We start from the raw sequence: 20,553 nt of genomic DNA, 5'->3' as shown, positions 1-20,553 counted from the left end.
CCCATTAGCCTGTCTGTCTTCCTCCTCCAAGCTGACTCCAGGCTTAGCTCTCACCACTGGTCAGGATTGCCCACCCTCTTGTGAAGGTGTCTATAAAAAAAAAAGGATAAAGAACTGAAGTAAACTGTCTCCTCTTATGAGTAAAAAAGTCTTCTGACAATATTCCTCTCAAAGTATACACAAACATGACTTTTTACTGCAGATGATACCAGATCCTAGCTCATTCCATAGCTTCAAGGTCTCTGTGAGTTTTCTTTCAGGCCATTCTAAAAGTAAAGGGCAAACATGTGTGTGTGCCTGGATATGCAAAAATTTCTCTATAGATAAAGATAGGTGTGGATTTATAGGAAAGGGGATCTAAGAGGTGGTGCCGTCTATAAGCCCCACCATTCCCACTGCAGCTACACTCAGGCCTGGATATGAACACCAAAACTGGCTGCCATTTCATTGATATTTCATTACAGCATTTAATGTGGCCCATTTCTCTTGTTCCTGCTGAGCAGAGTTCTCTACCATCCCCACTCCATTTCCTCATGACCCAATAAAAGCCGCATGCTCAGAACTAGCGTTACCACTGATGGCTTGCTACAGTCACTAGGGCACTAATTACCCCCTCCCCTCCCAGTGTTTGATGTCATGAAACTCACAGGACGCATCATTACTTTGGGGATTAGCACATTCAGACAAGCTCCCCTCCCTCTGGGGTTGTACCTGGTGAGGGTGGGCCCTGAGCTAGCAGCAGCCTCTGCCTGAATAGAAAAAGCAGGAACACCCCATGGCCAGCCCTTGGCTCCTTGTTTGGGGCAAAAAGGGTCAGAAGTTGTATTCAGGAGCAAGTTTGGACTCAGCTGAAATGCTTTGATTATAAACTCAGCATTTTTCCCAGCTGAATCTTTGTGTCCTCTCCCTTTGTTATTGGACTATTTTTTTTTCCCTACCATGTTTTCCTCACTGTGTGACATTCATCTGGGCTCTGCCATCATGTAAACTGTCCCTCTTCATCCCTGGTACCTCTCAGCAGTGTTTCATTTCATTTAGCCACAGCAGAGTAGGAGCTACTTTGGAATAGACAATTAGGCAGAGGAAGATACCTCCACCTCAAATCCACATGGAGCATTTTCCCATCCAGAAAGTCAAAGAGATCATGACCTTGCAGATGGAAAGCTAGGGAGAAAAGCAAAAGATAGGCCTAAATTCACTTTCCAGGCTGATAACATCCAAGGAAAATCAGGCAGGGTAGGTGACTGGGAGAGAAAACAAACCCCCAAAATAAATACCAAAGTTATTCCCATGAGACTAAGCGGTGGTGGCTTGTGTACAATAGGTGCAGGCAGGGGAAATGTGACCCACTAAAGAGCATGGCTATCGTGAGGCAGCACTCCAGCTCTGGGCTGGAGGCCCATGGGCATGGAGCCAGGAGGGTTTGAGGGATAGGAGGAGGGAGAGACCTGTTTTGCTCTCTACACTCCTGGAAAAAGTAACTTATCATGACAGCCCAGCTTTCCTTTGAAGCCTTGCACACACCTCATGATAAAGGACTCAGAGCCCTTATTGCAAAAGTTTTATGGACTCACTGAGGCTCATCCATGGGTTGGCCCATGGCAAAATAGCATTATCTGTGAGGATGGTATATGGGCCTCACCACAGCTTCCTGCTTCCTTTTTTTCTCCTCCAGGTCATCCAGTTTTCTAACCAGGCCATCTCTGTGTGGCTTCTGCAGGAATATGAATTCTAAAAGACCTCCCTTGGCCTTGCCCTCAGCCATGCTTCATAGGCAATATAGAGTCCTGACACACACAAGAATGAAACAGAGAAAAGAGCAAGAAATGCTCTGGGGAAAGAGGTAACTTTAGCCTGGCCTGATAATACACGGGCAAGTACAGCAGTTCTGACTCCAGAGGTGTTATCTCAGATGTAGTCTCTCAGCTATTGTGAGAATGCTTCTGCTGGAGGTCACTGCTGGGTGAGATTGACTGCATGATCTTACTGGACCCAACAGGTTTTCTTTCCTGACCATTAGACCCATGCTGGCAATGGAAATACGCTGTGGCTAGTCATGCAGGCAAGATCTATGTGAACATTGTATCGACCCTTCTCTACAGATCCATATCTCATCTGCAGATGATTCCCATACTTCTGTCACTCTGGGACAATGACCAGAAAAGAGATTGAAGTTTGAGCACATAATGGCAGCACGTTGATAAAACACAATTTGATTTTTTTCCATCTGTCTTGCAGACTACAGGGAATAATTAGAAGATAATCTCTCTTAATTCCACAATATATAAAGCAATAAAACAGATGCCAGGACTGAACGATCACTGGAGCCAAGTTACGCCATCTAATCTCTTTCAAAAGCTGTGATTTTTCTAGAATGTTGCAAAACCAGAGAAATTACTCTTAGTACGCAATGCAGTAGTTTGGGACAAAGGAGCCATATCAGCTTTCTTTTTATATATTTCAAAGGAACTGGAAGCCTGGCTTTCAAATGAGAACTTGAGAACAGATCAACTCTGGACATGGTAATCTTCAACATAATTAGCATACTAATGACTAGTACATTTATAATTAGCACATTTCTGTAGGACTTTTACTGAAGTATTTTCATAAAGAAAACTGTGGTTTTCAGGCCCATTTTACAGATGAGCCAACAAAAGTTCAAGGAGGGGGAAGTATTTGCCTGAAGTCAATAAAAGGCATCTGGTACTGAGCGTGTTCCTTCTCTTCTGGACCACTGCTTTTCTGGCATGTGAGGCACCAACTGACTGTGGGTGTAACTTGTCTGTCTGGATAATTGTTTGATAATAAATAACAGATCAAAGGGAGATACTTCTCTGGATGCTCAGAGTCTCTGGGAGGGCATTAGTGGCAGGACATAAACTTAGAGAGGGTATAACAAACTGCAATATTAAAAACCTAATTATAAACCCTTGGAAGGGGAAAGACTGAGAAAACTGGATTTATACATTCTAATGCAATTTTATCTCATGCAGAAATGTGGAGGTGGTAAGATTGCCCAGCTCTAGTAATAGGACTTGCATGACATCTTACACACATATATTCCTTAGGCAGCGCTGCATAATGTGTCTAATTATTATTATGATTACACTTGGCATTTTTAATAACAGCAGTAATTGGGTGATGTTGATGGCCTCATTTTAGGATTCTGTATTTGGCCTGAAGCTCTAGTCATTAAGTGCTGGCTGAGTAAAGAATAGCGTATCATGAAACGTATTTCATGTCCCAGATATCTGCCAGACTGGAGGGCAAATGCTGACAGTGTCCTTAATGCTGGGAGAGGTATATGTCTTTTTACAAATACATAAGACCTTAGTGACGCATGGTGATTTCTCATGGCAGCATACTCAGGTCACTGGGAAAGCTAATTAAACAGAATACATTTCACTTTGATCAGCTACTTACAACTATATTGCAGTGATAAGATCAGATGAAGCTCTGCTACTATCATAATGTGTTTTAAAATATAGAAGGGTGTGGGTGAGTATTTTAAGTAATATGACCTAATGGTTTAAGTCCTGGACTAAGCTGTGCAAGGCATGTATCTAAGGCACAGAAATTGATCTGGATATCCGAAGAAGAAATGGAGGCTGCAATTTGGCAAAGAATTTTAGCAGATGCATAGGTTGCCCTTAGAAAAGCACATACATGAGCAGCTGACTTGAGCCAGATGGGATGTAAACTGGTACTTAAGGGTAAGCATATGCTTACATGCTTATTAAATGAGAACAGGTTGCCAAACCAAAGCCTAAGAAAGTAGTTGGGGTGGTTCACTAATCCTAGAAGATTTTTAATGAAATAAAAAGGCAACCGCTCTTCTCACTATCCTTGTCTCTAGCAGTTTGCCACTCCCCTCCCATCTCTAGTAACTTTTGAATTTTTACCAAATGTGACAGAGATGTAGAAATTGGAGAGACAGTTAAATTCGTATCAGGTAGGTATAAATCAATGTCTCGGCAAAAAGAAAAGCCCAGATTGGACTCCCATATCCCCAAAACTGCCTTTTGTATATATTAGGAGGAAGGTGCATATTAAGGCACTGTCACTCATGCATCTCTAAGTGATTAGGAATGCAGTAGCATTAAATACACACTGAGGCACATGCTAAAATTGGGTCAGTATTAATGAAAGGCCAATATCCGACATACTTGAAAGCACCACTGCTTAGGGGTGTGTTCCTGAGCTCAAATCCATAACCACAGAGCTATCATCAAGTCCAGATGTCTCCAACCTCGAGTAAATTATTAGTACTCAGCCAAAACTCCACCAGAGGCCACTGTTGTTAAATATATGTGGGGATTTTAGGGTGTGCAATGCACATAATGTCCACTCTGCATGGCAAATACAAAAGGCATTTCCTGAGGTTTTAGGACTTTCTTTCCCATCCTTCTCATTTTAAGAAACCAGGTAGATTATTTCTGAAATACACATATATTTTTCCCTCTTTTTCACAAGCCAGCAGATATCAATCATGATTTTTCAGAAAGCACAGAACGTACCGGAAAACCACTCTCCCTTGGCACAGAAGCTTACAGAAAATAGAGAGGTGAATATATTTAAATAGAGAATAAGAAGGATAGGAGGTAATTGATACTTTATTTGTTCACTAATTTTAGCAAATCTTATTTAAACAAATTATCTAAAATAGGAAGGTGTCCTACGCAGCATGATCTTACTGAAACAGAGCTCTCCTATTCCCTATCATTATGATTCCATCATACTGGGCATTAAAAAACCCCTCATAATAAATTGCTTTTGTAAACATCCTGGAGCACTCAGAATGATTCATGGTATAGAAATATGCTTAAAATAAAAGCACCTTCATGAAAATTCATTAATTTGAATCTTTAAGGAGGATAGTCTTCCAAGGATGACTGTAGGGTTGCAGTTTGCCTATTCAAATTCACATGTTAAAATGAATATCATTCACATAGACCTGGTAAGCTTGGTTAGGTACCAGGGCCAGAGGAAACAAGGTTTCAAAGAAATATTTAACTCTTGACTAAAAATAATTTTTTCTCAGGAAAAGCAAGACTGATGTAAGGTTTGTTCCAAGCATGTATTTGCATCTGGAAATGGGCATTGGGAGAGCAGATTTTCTACCTAACATGAGACAGTGCTGGGGCAAACAGTCCCCTTTCAGCTGAATCTTACTCTTCTGGAAATATTTAGGATTACAGGAAGCAATGTGAGTGATTAGTTCTACAGCTGTTAGCCTAAAACCACATAATTTGTTTTGCCGACCTGTTTTGACTCTGAAGCCTAATAATGACAATGTAGACACCAGGATTTATTTAAAGCCACTTCTGTGCTTCTAGCATGTGTAACAGAAGAAAGTTGGTTTTGCTAAAGTTATTAAACAATGCACTACAAATGACACTGTAGATGGAGAGCTATAAATTTGTGAGGGAAAGATATTTAATTTAACACAGAGTCCAATAAAGACAGTAGCCTGTGTATTTCTACAAGATAACAAATTGATATTGACTAGTCTAACACATTAAGTATCTTTGAATTCTCCAGGATGCAGTATGTTGAATGCTGCAAATAGCTGGCAGGTCCTTTACAATCTTAACAAACTGTTTTGGACAATCTGATGGAATAATCTGCATTACAGTGTACAAAATAATCTGCATTACAGAATTCAATTTCCCATCTGCTGATGATGAAATCACTCTCTCAAACTGCTTTTCTGCTATTTGACTCAGGATATTGCTTCTTGGCTAGCCAGCAGCTTCTCTCTAGTCATCAATAAGCATTTTAATTAACAAAATAAAACCCTAAATGTGAATTGAATTTTCTTGGCAGCTCGAAATCCTGTCTGAGCAGAAGATCCCGTCCAGGGGTGCAGTTCAGCACTAGAGGGCAATCGAGATACACACGGGAGACCAAATATCCCCTTCCCTGTACCTTTTTTTTTTTTTTCTGGGGAAAGGTGGAAAACTGAGCAGTGATGTCTGTTTCAGGCCAAACTCTGCATGGAGAAGCAGCATCACCCGGAGTCAGCCTGGGAGACCGGGGGGGGGGGAGGGGGGGGGGGGGAAATGAGATTTCCAAGGAAGCAACCCCAAGTTGGACAGAAGGAAATCAGGATGGTGTCACTGCTGGTACCAAATGCTTCATCTCCTTCCTGGCTACGTGGAGATGTGAATAAAACAGGGGAGTCTGTGGCCTTTCTCATGCAGAAAATCAGAGAAACAGGGTTTTTTTAGGGTATATGCAGTCTGGGGACAGAGACAAGCTCCTAATCTGTGTCTAGATGCCAAGGGCAGATTTATCTCAGTGTATGGTGCTACAGGGAGCTGTAGCTCCTCCATTACGGGCCTGGTGCAGGGTGTGATGGTTTGGTGTGGGACAGGCAGGTATCAGCCAGCAGTGCACCCCTTGCCCACCTCATCCCATCAGCCATCTCAGGGCTGCAGCCAGCCTGCCCAAGGGGTTCCTTAGTGTGGTGACTCCAGACATTACTGCAATAATAAACACAAATTAGTAATAATAATAACAACTGCTACGTGATCTTCAGGCATAAAATCCGTGAATCTCTTCTGAGATCTGCATTGTAGTAAATCCTTCTGTAATATTCTCTGGGCTGCCTTATTTAAATATTTCCTTAGTGCAGCAGATAACCCTTGTAAAATGAAGTGATCTGTCAGGAGGAAATAAATGTAATCTCCCGCTTCTCCAGTCACCCAGCTGCATGCACTCCAGCCCATGCTTTAGGCATTGAAGGTGCTGTGCAGCGTTAGGAAATTCTGCATATACTTTGGTTGAAGGAGTTTAGGCCCAGCCCTGTGGCTGTGAATTCACAGCATCTTCACCCAATACACATACACATGTACTCAGCCCTGATCTCCATTACGTCTGCCTGTCAGGGGTTTCTCACTGGTAATTGCAGAGAATCCTTCTCTGTTTGGTTCTGACCAGAATAAAAAGACAGCCTCTTTGCATTCCCTGTAGTGCTTGTTTTGTGCAAGTGTTCAAGTCAAATCCATTGCCGATGAGCATTTGGGAGGGAACAATACATCCGAATTCAATATGCCTGAATATTAATGGAAGTTAGTGGTGCAATCTAAGAAACAAGCAGTCAGCCATAGCACAAATCAGTGCTATTCACCCGGTGAGAATTAATCACTGTAGCCCAAAATGTGTGATACCTCGCATAGCTACAGACTCATTCAAGAGCAAGAATGTGAGAAAATAATTTTCAGCTGCATTTAAAGAGGTTTCACTCTGCTTCAGCAGCAAGCCAGTCTAGAAGCCATCTGCCTAGCTTGAAAGAATAGTTCCTATGAGCAGCCCAGAGCTAGTACATAGTTTTTTTGCTGTTCTTTTCTCACAGGTTTTATGGAAGATTGGTTAGATCTTTCCATATATTCTAGGATATAATGCATGATAGCATTTGTGGCTGAGTTATCCTATGCACAGGGACCATATTGGTGGCCCAGTCCCAGAGTTCACAGAAATTACTTCAGCTGATAAGGTTCATAGTTCTTTAATGATGCTGCAACATTGTGGGTCATGCTGAGCATCAGGCCTGTACATTGTGTAAGCTGTGTGTACTCACTGTGATCATTAGTGGTAGTTCATATTCCTCGGTACAGATGATCACATCTCTATGTTTGCAGATCTTATTCTGTAAGAGGTTCTACCATTCCCTTTAAATAAGATTTAATACTTAATTTATTAAAATTAAATCTTTAAATAAGATTGAATACTTAAATTGTGTGACCTACAAATGGGTGAAACTACACCTGATTTATTTCTAAGTTTGAAGAATCTCATGCCTCAATTTCAGAATCCTTGTCAAGGAATTTGTTATCTGAAAATAATCGGATTTCCCATTGCATTGGACTAGGAGCACACTTCCAGTCAATTGGCATGTCCCAGCTGAGCAATAGAAATCTGTAGTAATGAGCAATACCTCTTAAAACACACTAACTCCTTCACCTGTGATCATCTGACCATATCGTAAAGCACCTAATTTAAAAGCTATTAGGCCCTCATGTGAAACATAATGCACTGTACATGCTACAGGAAACAAAAGCTCTCATATTCCTTTGCAGCCTCTAGCTTCATGCCTTTGCTTATCCATCTGCCTAAACCTCCTTGCTCTCCCCATCAAGTCAAAACCTTAGTCTGCTGTAAAGGATGGGGCTGAGGGGCACTGTGTTGGAGCTGCCTTTGCAGGGCCGCTGCGAGCTGATCATCTCTGATGAGCTCTTCTGTCACTTTCCACAGAAGAACAAGTCGTTAGTCCTAGTGTCAGCCAAATTCCAATCCAGGTCATTACAAGCAGTTTAATTTCCCCCAGTGGCTTCATTTGGACATGGTATTCATCACTCTTCTCTGAAATAGTTATGGGACCATTGCTACTCATTGATGACAGAGGTTTTTGCCCACATTTGGCTGCTTGTCAGTGACAAAAAAAACTTCTCCAGGACAGACAGACACACTTTGCAGAAATCTTTGGTATCCCTTGGTACTCTGCACAGAGGAGGATACAATTTCTGTATAGACAGCAACTCCTCCTTTTTGACAGTCCTGTCTGCACCATGAGCTCAAGTTACAGTTAAAAAGTGTTTTGTAAGTGTTGTGGACACAAGACATGCGTGCACACCACACACCACGGATGCCACTTGGAGGGACTGTCACATCCCACCGCAGTGCTTGCTAGGGGGTAGCTGGCCTCCAAGCCAATTACAACACTTCCCAAGGCTTGCGCTGTCAGTGACTTTGGCCCTGGGAGATTGTCCAGTGAGCTATAAAGCCATTTCTAATCACAGTGTGTATTTTTGGAAACTGAGTGGAATCCTTCGCCCTGCTGAACCTTGTATCCTATTTCCTACAAACCGTTTCTCCATCAGCAGCAGCAACCTTTTGGCTCTAACTGCTAAAGCAACGTGCAATTTATGAGGCTTTCTGGTGCTTCAGACAAATAATATGGAAAAGCAAAGGGAGCCACCATCCCCTTTGAACCATGAGCTCCCAAAGAGAACTCATTCTACTGTGTGTTGTGGGCAAGTTCATAAATAATGCAGAGCATTACATACACCTAGATGGAAAATGAGACATAGCTTTTTGGAACGTTTTTTGTTGCCACCATGAAATACAAGAGAATATACTGGTGTGTGGTGCTGTCTGCACAACATGTAATTGGAAGGAAAATACAAAAGGATGGAGAGCCACATTTCCACCCTGTGTTGCTCCCTCCCTCCCACCTCTCTGACCTGCAATATCTCATTTACTCCATATGCTTTTTCAGAAGGTCATGAGTTTCCAGGAGACTATGCAGAGCCCCAGTTCGGAAGCATTCAACCTTGATCAAGACAGAAACCTTAATTCTTATTCTTCCTGATCTGAAGGAAATTGAATCTCTCTGTCTGAGCTCACCTATATTTGGGCTCCTGGATGCCCAGGAGTCTGAAGTCAAATGGGACTAGATTATCATACTCTGGGGTATGCAGGCAATGTTTTGCTCCTCTGAACGGATAAGAAGAGTCTGTTAAGGGACCTGATTATTCCTACATAACTTATGCAGCTGTTCCTACACAACTTTCTCTCCCAAGCTGTAAGGACTCAAGATTGTCAGGATGCAACCCATTTTTGAGGCTGCATAAAGCAGACAAATATCACAGGGTAAATATTCCATGGTTGCTTCCTCTGGGATTGCATCCTAGACACATGTCAAAAAAGCACAGGACACACATGTTAAATATTCCTTTGAGAATCTGCCAGTGACAATACTCAGGACTGTGATCAATGGGAAAGCAGCAAGCCTCCTGGCATGCATATACATGGCTCTGTAAGTACAGCCTGTTGATAGTAAGCTTTTAGATCTTCCTCCTCAAAACATCCAGCACCACTACAACTAAAGGTCACCAGGTATAAAAGGAAGAAATGATGCCCACAGAGAACAGAAGATACAGCTCCCTTCTCTTCAGGAGAGACAGTTTCTTTAAACAACTTCTATGGATACTTGTCTTCGCACAAGTGATTGTCACTTCTAAGACCTGAATGCACAAGTCCTAGCTGTATTATAAATGTGTTTATACATATATATGTATATGAATAAATATATATAAACATATATAAACACATAGAAACATATATAAGCATATATATAACCATATGGGTATATTGGTACAGCATTAAACCACACATACAAAAAAACCCCTGACCGAATCATCTGTTTTCCCCATGTATCCTGATGTTAGTTGTTCATCATTTTCAATCCAGGTATTCTTTTGTCCCTCCTCTTCTACTCCGTACTCCCCAATACCCTATCCCCACCACAGTGCTCATCACCACCATACATCAGCTGTGGCCCACACAGCAGCGGCTCTCAGCCCGAGCAGGAGCATCAGGCACAGCTATCAGAGAATAGTTTGCTGAGTGAGGACTCTTCCTACACATAACGTAGGATCATTTCACCATGTGTTTTAAGCAGCTCTGGAAATGTTGAGAGAGTGACCCTGCAGTTGGGGCAGGGCTGAGCCTCCTCCATCATCACTGACTTCACCTGGGCACTGAACGATGTTGCTTCTCTCTCCCTTGAGTGTAAGTTGTAAATGAACACAAAGCGACATGAGATTTGTCTTGTAGTCTGACCTCTGAGATGCTCCAGACAGGTTAATATGCATGCAGTATTGTTAGCATCTCACTCGGCTTGTGGTATTTTGCAGTCAAATATTTCCCCTTTTCATAAATGGAAAGGTATCTCTCTTTTATTTTTTTATTAGCAAAAATATAACTTTGCCAAGTCTTGCCTTGTAGTTTCAGAAGCAGGCACTGTCTGCAAACAAAGAGGTGCCAACAGCACACAGTCACCTAGAAAATGTCCCTTTAGTTTCTGTGCCAATTATTAGAAGCAAAACATGCTCCTCGCTGGTGGCTAAGGGTTAACAGCAAGTGGAGCTCCCCCAGACCTGGCTGCTGCTCTGCCCCTGTGGCTTTCCCTAGTCCAAGCTATTGGCTCCTACAGGGTCAAGTCAGCGTTTTTCTGATGGCTTTGTTTTAAGCTACACTTCTTGAGAAATGGAAGTTTCCTCTCTTTAATGAAGTTCTGGACCCTGTGGTAGTGCCTTCAAGAATTGCTGTTAGAAAATAAAAAAGGGCATGCCTAGGTGAAAGAATTCTTTTTGCTGAGCAAAATATCCCATGAAAATAGGTTTCCAACAAAAAATGAAAAACATTGATATATTTTTCTCTTTTGTTGAGGTAAAGCAAACTAGAAATATGGGCATTTTTCTGAAATATGAAATCATATTTGTTGGAGAAATAGGGGATCATATTTTCCAGACCAGCATGGAAATGTTCCATGAGGCTGAGATGTTGCCACAACTGTACAATTTGTACACTTGGAAATTCATGATTCATGTGAGCACTGTTGTGCTCCTAGACCTACTTACAGTTTGACGGTGGTTTTTGTTCCTGAAGGATTTGATGTTGCTTTGCAGGAGAGTGAGAAATCATTGTAGGTCAGATGTAGTCTTGCTGATCCAGGCTGCAAGGCATGAACATGTTCTGCTTGGGCATGATCCTGTCTCAATGTATAACAATCTGCATCTACAGGAGATGTCCTGAAGGGTGGACTGGTGAATGTTTCCATCAGCTGTCACAGGAAAGACTGGATGAGGGCAACCAGTTTGGTGTTGTAATGGGGATTTATGTGCTGTCTTGTACCATTATTCGTGTACAGAGTCACAGAAGACATTTTTGTTACAGCTGATTTCTGAATGGAGAGAGGTTAACTTTAGGGTGGAGACTGCAATGGAGATGGCTGAGTTTGAGCCATGGCTCCTTCTTGCTCAAGAAAGAACAAGGCCTATAATACTCAATTTCAAATCTCCTCAAACATGAACATAAGTCTTCTGCAGTGAGCTCCAGATTCACAGTCCTAAGGGCATCTCAGGAGAGTTTTCATCTTCTTTTCCCCACTATTCTTTTATTTGTTCTTGACAAATACCCCTGTCTTATTTTTCATTTCCCCTTCCATAAAGCTGAAAAAGTACTGCTTGGCTACGTGAGAAATTACTCTTTTCCAGTAGAGGAAACTGGGACAGACTAATGATGCAGGATGAAAGAGCAGCATTGGTATCAAACAAAACATTGGACTTTCTTACACTCAGCTCCTTTAGGAAGTAATTCCCCAGAGCCCATGCAGAGAGACATCATGTTACTGCATGGCCTATTTCTGGTGCCAGAAGACAAACAGCCCAATAGTTAACATCATTTGCACTTTTGAAGGCAAGTTTTGTTGTTCAGAAGCACGGAACAAGTAAAACATTATTCTCTCTGAGTCAGACATAATAATGAAGTAAAAACATGTCTCACATATATTTTATGAGGACTCATTTTAGAGAGCTTTCCCAGCATAGCTCTTTCTCGAAACTATCTTGCTGTTCAGGGTCCCATCTTTCGCACATGAATAAGGCAAGAAGAATTGCTGTTCCCTGTGTTTGTGAATGGACTTTGACGTTTCACTTTCTGTGTCATTAAATAAAGACCTGGTGAGTTCTGATACTAGTGGAAGATATCTATTACATCATTCCCATTTTAATTATTTTTCTGGAGGATGGGATTGTCTTCTCTTGCAGGATCGCAGTGTTTGAAATGGAGTCAAGGTAGTAGAAATTGTAGACTTAAAAGACTTTACATTACCATCACAAATTTTGTTCATGCATTATTGCACTTATTAATGTCTATCACCAGGACATACGGAAGAGCAGTTACACCAGTCCTGTTAGATCATCACTTGGAGATTAGAAGTGAGTAAAAACTGCAAAGCATTCTTGATAAATATTCATTGGAATTGTTTATAATGCAGTTACTCTGAAGACAGCCAGGCATCATGGCTGGAGGTACTGCATCGATTTTCTCCTACAGATATCAAGATTAAATCTGCTCAGTGTACCAGTCAAGAGATTTCTTTTTGAAAGGAAGTTCATGTGGAGCCAATCAGTGATGTCGGTGATGAATTGAGTCTTTCAGAAAGTGCTGAATCACAAACCAAAATTTTTCCTGGAGATCTGCTGGATTTTATAAAATTTTCCTTTGGAGCATTACTCACACCCAGTCTGGAATTTCTTATGACACCTAGGGGAGTTCCTCATTTAGAAATAGCTTGAAACATGGAGATTTGGTTATTAGCTTAGAATTTGTTAGTGCTGGATTTGCAGCCTTCACAGGACCGAGGTGAAATCTGGTCTTCATCTTCCCAGATGGATGATTCAGTTAGTGACTGGGGCAAGGATTTGAACAGGAACCCATCCTTGTTGTTTGGGCAATGTGTTTCACGAAATGAAACTTTCATCTTTCCCAGGTTTGTTCTCTACATCTATTATTAGCTTAGAAACATCCTTAATTAATTAATTAACATTAATATTTCTTAATAGACTAAAAAGTCAGTCTAGTGATGTAAACTGACTGTGTACGCCAGTTTGGTCAGTGACCTTACTTCCCATGCAGTAGATGACCCATTTAAAAGTTGTCTTTTAATGCAAGAAGCAATAACAATGAAATAGGGAATAACTAGTGAACAAGGTAATGAAAACAATGAAAATACCAAAGGACACTACAGTATTTTAAACAAGCTATAAGCATTCAATTTTTTTCTTCCAGCACCACTTAGAAGTCTAGCTGGAGAGGGGATTCTGCTGGGCAAGGGGCTGTAAATATACATCTAAGATCAGTAAAACAAAGAAATGGATGGGTGGGATGAGGGCCACAAGGTAACAGGGACACAAGATCAATGCAATAAGCAGCAGCAGGCTTCACATACCATCTGCCTAGTACTCTCTCCTACCCCCATTAAGGCTCACTTTCACATCACAGAGATCAGCCGTCTGTTTTCACCCACCCCCCGAGTGACAGTCTAACTGTGTTTGACAGAATATATGTTTTTTTCCCACCTCCTCCACAAGCCCTTTCCTTTGTCCTCTTTTCAGCAGTTCTGGCTTCTGCCAGCAGATTATGCTGACAATTTAGTGTGAAAAGGAAATTAGAAATGCACCAGTATTCCTCACATGAGCAGAACCACAGCTTGAATGAAAACATTACTTCAGATTAAAACTGAATCACTCAACAATTCATCTTTCTAGTGTATGTGTGTGTGTGTATGCGCTTGTGTGTACAACAGGGATGTTACTGTGTTAGGTCTCTGTATATGACCTACGTGATTAATGGAATGACAGTCTGTCAATATAATTCCTACAACTAAATCAGTGCAACACGCAACACATAGATCCCCAAGGAAAGGAATCGTGCTCTAGAAATTCTAAGACAGAAAAGCCAGTTTCTAGGCTCTCCCTTACAACTGTGTAAGAGCTCAGCCCACCCCCCAAACCAGCTATTAATGGTCTCAGGTAAGCTCTGCTCCCCGAGCACCAAATACCAGTAACCTCCTGGTGCATCACTTCTGAGCTGTCCCAGCCAAAGCCAACAAGTGAGGGGAGGGTTTTGAGATGTCTTCAGCCACCTACCCTAAGGAGATGGTTGCTTTTCAAACTCTCTCATGTCATCTCCAGCTGCCATTATTTCCCTTCCATAAAGTGGAACTACTATGAAATCCATCTAAGGGAAATATAAGATTTAATTTCTAAAGCTTTATACGATCCTGGTGTAGAAAAAAATGCAATATGGAAAGAACTCCTGCCAACTAAAATTTAGCCCTAAACACAGAATATACGATACTTCCTGGAGTGGGTGAGAATGAATCATAGAGATATAGAATGGTTTGGGTTGGAAAGGACCATAAAGATCATCTAGTTCCAACCCCCCTGCCATGGGCAGGGACACCTTCCACCAGCCCAGGTTGCTCACAGCCCCGTCCAACCTGGCCTTGAACACTGCCAGGGAGGGGGCAATCACAGCCTCTCTGGGCAACCTGTGCCAGTGCCTCCCCACTTCACAGTGAAGAACTTCTTCCCTACATCTCATCTGAATCTACCCTCTTTCAGTTTAAAGCCATGACCCCTTGACGTATCACTACCTATCTTTGTAAAAATTCCCTCTCCAGATTTCTTGTAGGCCACCTTTAGGAACTGGAAGGTTGCTATAAGGTGTCCCTGGAGCCTTCTCTTCTCCCCCATGAGCAACGCCAACTCTTTCAGTCTGTCTTCATAGGGGAGGTGCCCTAGCCTCCTGATCATCTTTGTGGCTCTCCTCTAGACTCGTTTCAACAGGTCCATGTCATTCTTACGCTGGGGGCCCCAGTGCTGAACACAGCACTGCAGGTGGGGTCTTACAAGAGTGGAGTAGAGGGGGAGAATCACCTCCCTCAACCTGCTGGTCACACTTCTTTTGACACAGCCCAGGATATGGTTCGTTTTCTGAAGTGTCAGAGGTTATAGTTTGCAAAGGCCAGAGGGGACTAAGCCTTAAAAAAAAAAGCAGAAAAAATCTTTTTCTAATGTCCTTTAGAAAGTGGTTGGTGTTGAGGGGAGAAGTGCTCTCAGGTTCCTAGAGGCTTGTGGTACAAGTGACCTGCGATCAAGTGTAATGAGAAACAACTCCAGAGCATTCTCCCAAAGTGTGTAACAGTGTCTGTGCCATTCAATGAGGAATAAAGAGAAATTGAAAGAAATATCAAAAGCAGAACAGGATGGCTCTCATGCTGATTAGTTAGAATGACAAAATTGTAGCACAAGCCCATGACTGACTTCAGATTTTCTGTTCAAAAAAGTTGCATTTCCTTAGCTATTGCCATGGGCATCCCACAGAGATACACCAAAGTCAACAACAACAGAAGAATTACAGTTAGTGTGCCAGGTTGATTTTTAAAAAGCAGTATAATTACAAATAAATATGATCAGTTGGTGGGGCACTTCATACTGTCCATATGTAATTAAGGAGAGCAATCACATGGTACTGCAGGCAGCAGACAGTCAAATAAAAAAAGCATGATAAGAAGACAAGGACGCAATCAGAAAAGGCAGTACCCAGAGGAAGTGACAGAAAATCCATCTGTTTGCTGTCTGTTGGATTCCACCTAGAAGATTAGTTTCTGTAATGTGAGTTTTAGCTTCGTTCTTCTAAGTAAATAAAATTTCTCTATACATAGGAGCAGAAGATTAGCTGCAGTCAGGACAGCACTAAGGTCCTGAGTCCTCTCTGACATTTGCTCCTTCCAGATGTTCAAGGAAAAGTTCAAGAACAGGTTAAATGGAGACTGATCCTTTCCCTAGTCCATCTTCCCAGTTTACCAAGGCTGCACCCATCCACGGATTTATCAGCCCTTTATGACAGAATGGCCATGGTACACTTCCCTGCATTAATTTGTCTACTAGTTTTTAGCATAAATGAATCTGGCATCCACAATATCCTGCAGCAATGAGTCCCACAGTTTAAAGATGGCTTGTGCAGAAAAAAAATTCTTACAATTTTTTCTAAATTTTTTTGGACCTTTTTTGTTTGAGGCCTACAGCTTTCCATATAATGAGAAGGACTGAAGAATCATTCCTTGTTTGGCTTCTCAATGAGGAAGCTGTTTTGCACTTTCAGATAGTGTCATTGCCTTTCTGTGTACTTTTTCGTGTTCTTCTGCATCTCAGGGGAACCAAAGCTATACATAGACTTCAAGCAGTCTGAACAGTGGTTAATTACATTTCCTGTTATGTTCTGTATTCCTTCCCTAATAATTTCTAAAATTCTCTGCACCTTCTGACTCATTTCCACTGAGCCTTGAGCTAATGTTTTCATAGTACTGTTCAAAGCAAGTCCAAAATCTCTTTCCTGAATGCTAATAGCTAATCTACAGTTCATCAGTGTGTAGGTTATAATTACTGTTGTTTTTCCCAATGGTCGTTATTCTGCATTTCTTAATATGTGAATTTCATCTTCTGCTTTATCACCCAGTCCCTCAGTACCATGAGATGATTCTGCAGGTCCTTACTTTCATTTTAGCTTTCTCTGCCCTGAACAAACCTGTATCATCAGGAAATGGTGTTACTTCAGCTCTTTGCATATCATTTGTGAACACCCAAATAACACAGCCCCAAGCACAGGTCCCTATGCAATGACACAGGGTTACCTCCCTGCAGTGTGAGACAACTGTTCATAGCTTTTATCCACTTACTAAATCACAAAAGAACCTTCTCTCTTATCCCATGACAGTCTAATTTTCTTAAGTACCTTTGGAGAGGGAACTTGTTAAAGGGTCTTGAGAATCCTAGTATACTGTAGCAACTAGATCACCCTTACCTACATACTCAACTAATTCCTCAAAAACACAAAAATATTTGCGAGGCATGGCTTCTCTCTACAAAGCCTTGTTCTTTCCTATTTTGTCATCTTTATCCTTCTATCTTCTAATTCCATTTTTTAGTATAGTTTTTGGCCTTTGCACCCTGAAGTTCTGCCAGCCTGCAGCTTTCCAGCCTCCCCTTCTTTGGAGCCCTTAAAAAAATCAGCACACCAGTTGCAACCTTTGCTTCCTCTGTGCTGAGGATGATGTAAACCACAGATTTGCATCCCCCCATTAACAGCTGAGCAATTTTGTATCTGAGTTCCTTTAGAACTCATGAGCAAAGCCCATCTGCTTCTCGCAATTTGTTATAATTCATTTCACTGATTCATCCCTGGACCTCTTCTACCAGCAGTTCAGTCTGAGGCAGTTCGTGTGCCTTGTACCCCACAGACAAAGGCTCTGGTCAGGTACCCTACCTGAACTCCAGAGCTGTGAACTTTGGTGTACATAATTAATCGTCCCCCCACGGGCTCCACTGCACTTACCCGCCCTCCAGACTCCTAGGAAGGCTTCTGGCTCCTGACGTTTTTGGGGAAATCTGCATTATTATTTTTATGACTTCAGCAAGTCAGTCCTCAAAATCTGTCTGGGGTTTGTCACATTGCATGTCGACATTTTGCTTTCTTGAACGTTGTTGTCTTTTTCTCTGTATTCCTCCCTGGGATACAGCTTCCAGTTTGCAACCTTCACTGAGGTAATGTGAATACACAAAGTGGATTGCATCCATTTTATACCACAAAGAGCCACTGTGTCTCAGTTGGTCCTGTAACATGTACTCTGGTCTCGGCTCACACTGCTTTAACAAAGAGCTGGGGCTGTCAAAGATGCTACTGCAGTGATCAGGCTGGGTACCCATGTCTCTCCTGTGCACCCATGCCTTTTGTCCTTTGCAGCAGAGGCCAGTAGCTCGGTGGCTACAGGAGGTATGAACACACCATCCATTCTGCTGACACTGCAACAAGAGCAGCACAACTGTGGTAACTAATGCACTGAGGGTGGGAGTTTTGTCTCTGACTGAGTTGTTAGAGACTGCTAGAGACAGTGATGGACAGAGCAAGGGGCTGACGGAAACTACAGCCAAGCAGCGAATGTGAACAGATGAAAAACCACCAAGGGTGACTTTCTGCATATCCTCAGGGTGATTAAAAGAATGACTTCCTCTATTGCCCCTGTTCAAGGCTAGCAAGTCCATAGTCTACCATTATGCAGAAATCCTTTTATGTACTATTAAAATGCAGCCAGCTCTGCACAAAGCAGAGCTGTCCTTTAACGGCATCCATCAATACTGTAAAAGACAGGAGCTGAAATGAATATAATTTCTAACAGAAATCATTACAATTCTAAACAAAGAAATCTTTTAAAGTATAAAAAGAGCAGGATAGATAGAGCAAAAAGAGAGAAAAATCTAATTATATTCATAAAACCCCTGCTATTAGGGAAGTAGTACAGTTAGAGTTCATCTTCTGTCCTTGAATTAAAAAGGCAGGCACAGCTAATGCATGAAACTAAAGTCTACTTTACCTTGCAGTTATATAAAATATTCCTTCATATTTCAAGGTGCCCTTTTTATTTGTGAGGGAAGCTTAAAAATAAATATGGTTCAATCCTTTTTCAAGGTCTAACCTTTCAGAATATGCCCAAAAGTCAGCAGGGAGAAGGGCAGTCTGAAACAGGCGTGGAAAGCAAGAAGAAAAGAGCAACATGTCAATTCAATGCTTGGAACAAAACCTGTTCTTTCTAGACATTTTCTTAAATGAATGATGGAGGGATGGTACACTGTTGTTTATAAGAATTAAAGAGTTGGCATTTCGTGAATAATGAGATACTCCCAGGTGGCAGGAAATTCTGTCCTTACATATTTCAGTCTTTAAAGCCCATTCTGCCATTGTCCTTTCAAATGCCTTACTCCAGTCTCAGGCCTCTTTTGGGAATACACATCTTTGATCAAGGGTCTGTCCTGCCTTATGAACTGCTGCTGGCAGAGACTTTCAAAGTAGCTTTGCTCCTCTGAAGTCAGTTAAGGCAGCATGTCCATCTCCCAGATTTGAACATTGGAACCACTGACTTTGGTGGGAATGTGTCATGCGTGCCAGACCAGCTCCTCTACGAGTTCTTGTGACAGGCAAGTCTGGAAAGGACTTTTTATGGTCCATATACAGTCCTAGCGCTAGGTGTTAGGTCATGATTTCAGTAGCTGTACTCACGTGCCTAAGTTTAGGCTATCAAAACTCACCTTTTTTTCAGCATGTGTGTGCATTTAAGTATGTATATGTAGATGAACAACACACACAAACTGATCCACAAGCTTTCCACTATCAGTGAGCCTTCTGTGTAGGCAAAGCAACTGAAACACTGAGAGATAATGTATTAATGTACTTGTGTGACCTGCTGTACTCTTGCATGTGAATGCTTCCCAGTACTTAATGTATCTTTAAAGAATCTGAGTGTCAGGAAAGGAGACAGAAACTTTCAAAATCTGTTGGCCAGCACTTTTTTCCATGGTCATCTCAGAGGAATATTTCTGAATGTGGCATTTGGCAATACGAGGAATGAGATCAGAGTCTGGCCTATTGTCTCCTCTTTCATCTGAATTTAGATGTTATTTGCTGAGCATAAAATAGCCAAATTATGCCATGGCAGAGAAACAGCAAAGATATCTGCTTAATTTGAGTGATAGGTTTTCTGAAGCTAATTTTATTCAAATAAGTGCTGTGTTGTGGGTGCATGACCACACGTTATGTACATCAGCAGTGCCAGGATCTAAGTGGAGGTTACTGTGTTCCAAGTGAAAAACCATCATCATCCACTCAAAAATGTGATCAGATAATGAGCGGCTCTGAAGTGGATAATTTGACTTTATTCAGAGATGGCTCAGCACCAGATAATACCTGACCCAGATCTCTTTCTAATTCATCTAAAACCTACTATTGGCCTGATTTCATGCACTGTTTCTTGAGGTGACCTCTGATGGGCCAGGGGCAGAAGAAATGAAATGAAACTCAGTGTTGACACTCATTAATTTCAAAGTCCTGACATAAACCTTCATTTTTCCCTCCATGAGGCTTGCGTGAGCATTTTTCATAAGGAGAGGCTGTTTTTTTTAAAAAAAATTTGTGTGTGTGTGTAAATTGGAAATAAATGTTTTAACAAAACTTTGGTATATGGCATATCTTAAACAGGAAGAAAAGGGAACTTGATTGCCCATTGTACACAGATGAAATTTATAAACCAATAAAACTAATTTAATCCAAAAAATCAATACTGGGAAACGTTACCAAAGAACCACTCAC

The sequence above is a fragment of the Athene noctua genome, chromosome 12 (genome assembly GCF_965140245.1).
Source record: "Athene noctua chromosome 12, bAthNoc1.hap1.1, whole genome shotgun sequence".
Classification (NCBI taxonomy): domain Eukaryota; kingdom Metazoa; phylum Chordata; class Aves; order Strigiformes; family Strigidae; genus Athene; species Athene noctua.
Note: the sequence above shows the minus strand (reverse complement) of the source record.